A 6103-nucleotide genomic window follows, 5' to 3' on the forward strand; every position below is an offset into this window, starting at 1 on the left:
GAGAGAGAAACTTGCATCTACAGTCTACTCCCCCAAAGCCTGCAATAGCCAGGGCTGGGCTGAACCCAGGAACTCAGTCTGGGTCTCCCATTTTGGTGGCAGGAACCCAACTACCTGAGCCATCACCTTCCGCTTCCCAGTATCTACATTAGCAGGAAGGTGGAAATGGAGCAGAGCCAAGGTTTGGATAAAGGCACAAGTAAAGGATGTGGGTGTTCTAAGTGGCATTTTTTTTTTTTTTTTTGACCGGCAGAGTGGACAGTGAGAGAGAGAGACAGAGAGAGAAAGGTCTTCCTTTGCCGCTGGTTCACCCTCCAATGGCCGCCGCTGCAGCCGGCGCACCGCGCTGATCCTGGCAGGAGCCAGGAGCCAGGTGCTTTTTCCTGGTCTCCCATGGGGTGCAGGGCCCAAGCACCTGGGCCATCCTCCACTGCACTCCCTGGCCATAGCAGAGAGCTGGCCTGGAAGAGGGGCAACCGGGACAGAATCCGGCGCCCCAACCGGGACTAGAACCCGGTGTGCCGGCGCCGCAAGGTGGAGGATTAGCCTATTGAGCCACGGCGCCGGCTCTAAGTGGCATCTTAACCACTGCACCAGATACCCCCAAAATATGAAGTGTGAAGGGACACTAATATTCAGCTTTACAGCAAGTGTAACATTAAGGTCTTCTGGAACCACAATCTTCTCTACTCCATTCATTCAGTCTGTCAATTAGTCAATTCATCAGGCATTTTTTGAATACCAAATATAGTTGGTACCAGGCAATATTTAAGAATCGTGCACATAAAGTGACAAAGAGACATGATCCCCAGCCTAAAAGAGTGTAGCCTAGTTGCGAAAACAGATTGAGCAGTTGTTTTTTTAATGATCTTTTTGTTTCTCATAATTTTGAACCACCTAAAGGCAGTATTTAGAAATAGTGATGTTTTAAATTATTACAATTGATATTTCATCTATGATAAAAATTCTAAGCACTCATCTTTCAAAATAATCACACCTTCCTTTCTTTAGTCTTCTTTGTATAAAAAAATACAGGTCTCTAAGTACCTACAAACCCTCTAGGAATTCTCCTCAGAACTCTATAATAAATAGCATGGACCCATCTTCTGTCAGAAAAACAAATTCTTCTTAGAGAGCGGAGTGCATGAGTTAATAAATTAAGACTATCTGCATGAGAAGGTGATGAATGGAAATCTTTTATTTTATTGGAGGTCCCTGATCTTGGATAAAAGTGGTAAATAACAAAGACTAGATAATAAGAAGTACAGAAAACTGAGCAGACATTCCCTTCACATAAAAAGGTCTTCTAGTATCCTGTTATTACCATCTCCTTGGAAGAAAAACAAAGTGTCCAAACCATTGAAAAATGCTTTGTTCAGAAAATAATTCCTAAATATATACTAAAAACACTTCTCATTGCTTAATCTGGAATGTTCTGGGCTCACTGGAATGTTTTTAGAAGCTCTTGCCTCAAGAAATTCTACCTTAAACCCAAACCACAAGAGCCCATTCCAAATCATTAGCGTTTCCACTGGGACTCACCACTCAAATCACATAAAGTTCTATGACAAAGACTTCCCAATAATTAATTTCCAGAGGTATGCAAAAAAAAAGAGCACTTTTCTGATTTGGAAGGTATTCCAACTGCCTGAGTTAATCAACATGCTTATATAGTTGGTACCACTTCTTTTTAAAATTAAATGGAGGCGAAGGACAGGACCACCACCTTCTTGCCTAGTCTACCTTCCCAGTCTCATTTTCCACTGCCTGCCCTCACACATCTACACTCGAGCTATACCAATCTAGGTGAACTCCCCAAACCAGACAAGCTGGGAATAGAAATAACAGGGGGATTTGGAAAAACTTGTGAGTTTCTTAAGGGACAGCCAGGGTTTTGGGACAGAGCCATGGCAGGAAACCACACCACACTCTTCTACAGTACATGGGACTCTGACATTGTTAGGGACCCTTTATTCATGATCTTTCTGTTCAATATTCCCACAAGACATACACTGGTCACATGTTTTACTTGTTTCCAGGGCCTTAACTATTTTTCTTCAGACATAGTTAAGGAGTCTCCTAATCTCTTGCTCTTTTGGCCCATCCTCTACACTGGAGCTATACTTGTCTTTCTAAAATGCCAATTTGGTTATTTAAGAAGAAAAAATCCTTCACGGGGTCTTCATTATTTGCAGCAATTTCCACTTAGAGGGAAACCTGCCCCTAGAGTATATGCGTGGAACATGGGGACATATTACAGCCACTTTAAGAAACTTTTCAGACCCTCACACACACATGGAGGTGCATGACATCATCTCTTTCCCACCCTAAGAATGTTGCTGCCATGCTGGCTCAGTGACACGTGTATGCTGTATCACTCAGTTATGCTGAAGCATAATAAAAAGGGGTTGAGGAGTCCTCACTGCAAACTGAAGTCCAGGTTCCTTAGCATGTTCTACCAAGTCCAGCACAAAATCCTCCCTGCTTTTCTTCCCGGTCTCATCTTCAACCACTCCTCATCACGCACCCTGTGGGCCAACAGTACCAACCTGGGTAAATTCCTGAACCAGACTTGCTGTTTCCAACTTTGATATCTTTAGTTGATTCTGCTTATCCAGAATGCACTTCTCCTCTTTACAGTTAGTGAATTTGCAGTTAATCTTTCAGATGGCGCATAAAATTATATCATCAGCCAGAACCTATTTCTGAATTTCAGGTTTGGATGTATAGGAAGTGTTGAACATGGCTACACAAGCTCCTGAACTCTACTTCCCCCTACTTGATCTTGCTACAGTCAGCACATCTCAGTTCATTGCATCTCTATTTTTCTGACTTCTCACCTCATAACCCAATCTTCTCTGCAATCTATGAAGGTATGTATGATCTGATCTTTTTTTTTTATGATCTGATCTTGTTCCCATCATCCTCTGCTTGCCCACTTATTCTGCTATAGCAACACTGGCCTTCTGAAAAACATCACGCATTGGCCTTTCTAACTGCTGCTCTTCTTGGAATGTTATTCTCTTAGATTTACTTCTACTTCTTCCCAAATCCTCATTAAATTGACAGTACATGCATTTTTAAAATGATGAAGATAATCAGAATGGAGACATCAATACAGCCAACCGTGATTACCCAACTTAAGTTAGATTTTCCCCTTCCTAGTCTCCTTACCTTGCCTTTTTCACCTATAGCATATATTATCTTCCAAAAGATTATATACTCATAAATGGTGCTAATCTGTCAAAACCATCCCTATAATTTAAGCCCCAAGAAGCCAGGAATCATTTTAGATGAAGTATTCTAAGTACTAGGACATTACCTAGCATTTAATGTGCTTTAAAAATATTTGTGAAAGTATTTGTGAAAAATACTTCAAAAACATTTGTGAAAAAGTATATGTGGAATGAATTTATACAGCAAAGAGGCAGAGGGTCCTCAGAACGACAGCAAAGGAGACTGGAGGACAACTAACAGCAGTAGTTCACATTGGAGCAAGAGGAGAGAAAAGCTTACCCTCCAAAGAACCGAAACCTGCCAGGATACCTCAGAGATGTGGCTCATAGAGTGTGAAGATTCATACTTGTGTTGGGCAGTTCAGGGATCAAATGAGATTGCTTCACAACTAAGCAAGCGAAATAAAGACACAATCATTAACTCAGGAAACCAAAGTTGTACATGAAAGAAGTTATCTCAAAAAATTGTGGAAAAATGAAATGTTTAATTTAGTGGAAAAAAATTTAAGTCCATGCATACTGTTTTCAAGATATACATTTTCCACGAACTTTTTGAAAACCTCTTATATGCATGAATCTTAAAACTCCTTTGCAGCAAAAAGAGAGAGAGAGAGAGAGAGAGAGAGAGAGAAAGAAAGAAAGAAAGAAAGTCAAAACCTATTTTTTACAAACTGAAGTGGCCTTATATACAGCTAACCTACAAGTCACCATCACAACATATAAATAGTAAGCATTGACATAAACTTAATCCTGATGGATCAACAGGTAAAGAAAGAGAGGCTGGATAAGCACTAAGTCCTCTTCTTCATTGATAGGCAGTTTGACTTTATTACAAGTACATACAGGCCAAAGAATTGTGGTACACTGGGTTAAGCCACCACTTGTGATGCTGGCATCCCATATTGGAGGCCACATGGGGCCCCAGCTGCTCCACTTTTGATTCAGCTCCCTGCTGATTTGCCTAGGAAAGCAGTGCAAGATTGTTCAAGGGCTTGGGCCTGTGCTACCCTTTTAGGAGAATCAGATGGAGTTCCAGGCTCTTATCTTCTGCCTGACCCAACCCGGGCTGTTGCGGCCATGGGGAGTGAACCAGCAGATGGAAGATCTTTCTCTCTCTGTCTCTCCCTCTGTAACTCTGCTTTTCAAAGATATAAATCTTAAAAAATAAAATACATAACCAATCAATTGCTGGGATAATAAGGAATTATTTTTTATAAGCACAGATCAAGAGAAGTGAGAAGGGAAGTACTTTAAAAAAAATAAAATAAACCTCTGGTCCTATTTGGCTTTTTCAATCATGTATGTTTATAACATATACAAAATAAATTTACTATTAGCGAGAGAAACTGGCTAGCGCCACGGCTCAATAGGCTAATCCTCCGCCTTGCGGCACCGGCACACTGGATTCTAGTCCCGGTCGGGGCGCCGGATTCTGTTCCGGTTGCCCCTCTTCCAGGCCAGCTCTCTGCTGTGGCCCGGGAGTGCAGTGGAGGATGGCCCAGGTCCTTGGGCCCTGCACCCCATGGGAGACCAGGATAAGTACCTGGCTCCTGCCTTCGGATCAGTGCCGTGCGCCGGCCGCAGCGTGCCAGCCGCAGCGCACCGGCCGCGGCGGCCATTGGAGGGTGAACCAACGGCAAAAGTAAGACCTTTCTCTCTGTCTCTCTCACTGTTCACTCTGCCTGTCAAAAAAGAAAGAGAGAGAGAGAGAGAGAGAGAGAGCTATAGTATGATTTTATCATTTTTTTATTCTTCATGGTGATACAGGTCTTTTGTATTTTTACTTTTTATTTTTATTTGACAGAAAGAGTTAGACAGTGAGAGAGAGAGAGACAGAGAGAAAGGTCTTCCTTCTGTTGGTTCACCCCCTAAATGGCCGCTACAGCCGATGCTGCACTGATCCAAAGCCAGGAGCCAGGTGCTTCCTCCTGGTCTCCCATGCGGGTGCAGGGCCCAAGCACTTGGGCCATCCTCCACTGCCTTCCCGGGCCACAGCAGAGAGCTGGACCGGAAGAGGAGCAACCAGGACTAGAACCCGGAGCTCATATGTGATGCCATTGCCACAGGCGGAGGAACAACCAAGTGAACCACGGTGCCGGCCCCTGTTATACATGTCTTAACACAGAATTTGAACCTGTTAAAGTAGATGACCATGTAGTGGAATATATGGTTTCTCTCATTTTGTTGAAAATTTGTATTTCATTGACATTACATAACATAAAGCAAACATCTATCTAAAATATACCTGGAAAAATACGTCATTTTTGCCAACATGTTAAAAAGGGGGCAGAAACTAACTTCTTCTCAACATGAGCTTAAAGAACGAAACCAAGAAGCTTTGCCAATAGAAACAAAACAAGCACAGACATACGTAGGGGACAGGGACCGAGAGCCTCTAGCCTGCTTTGCTTTGGCCTCTATTTGGTCTGTAGATGTTCAGGGCTCAGTCAGATCCTCTGAAGTTCTCTTTGCAGCATCAAACCTTTACAATTTTTCCCTCTAAATTGTTCCATGTCAAAGATGGCCACATTTCCCAATTTACTCAATAGTCTTGGTTTATATCTGTTGCAACTATTAACTCGTCAAAGTGTCGCAGTTTGGAATGTAAATTGCACAGCTATCCCAACTCGTGACTATATCCTTTTTTGTTTTGTTTTAAATTTCTAAGGAAACACATGAATTTAATTTTAAACTTACAAACATCATATTTTATAACATGCTTTCTCTTAAAATCTGAAGAAATTACAGATTATTTTGTGAGTCGTTTGTGAGTTTATCAAGGATTTATAAAAAAAACCAAATCAACCATAATATAAAACATATTTTTTTTTTTTTTTTTTGACAGGCAGAGTGGACAGTGAGAGAGA

The sequence above is a fragment of the Oryctolagus cuniculus genome, chromosome 5 (assembly GCF_051225735.1).
Source record: "Oryctolagus cuniculus isolate XC-2025 breed Fujian yellow rabbit chromosome 5, ASM5122573v1, whole genome shotgun sequence".
Taxonomy (NCBI): Eukaryota; Metazoa; Chordata; class Mammalia; order Lagomorpha; family Leporidae; genus Oryctolagus; species Oryctolagus cuniculus.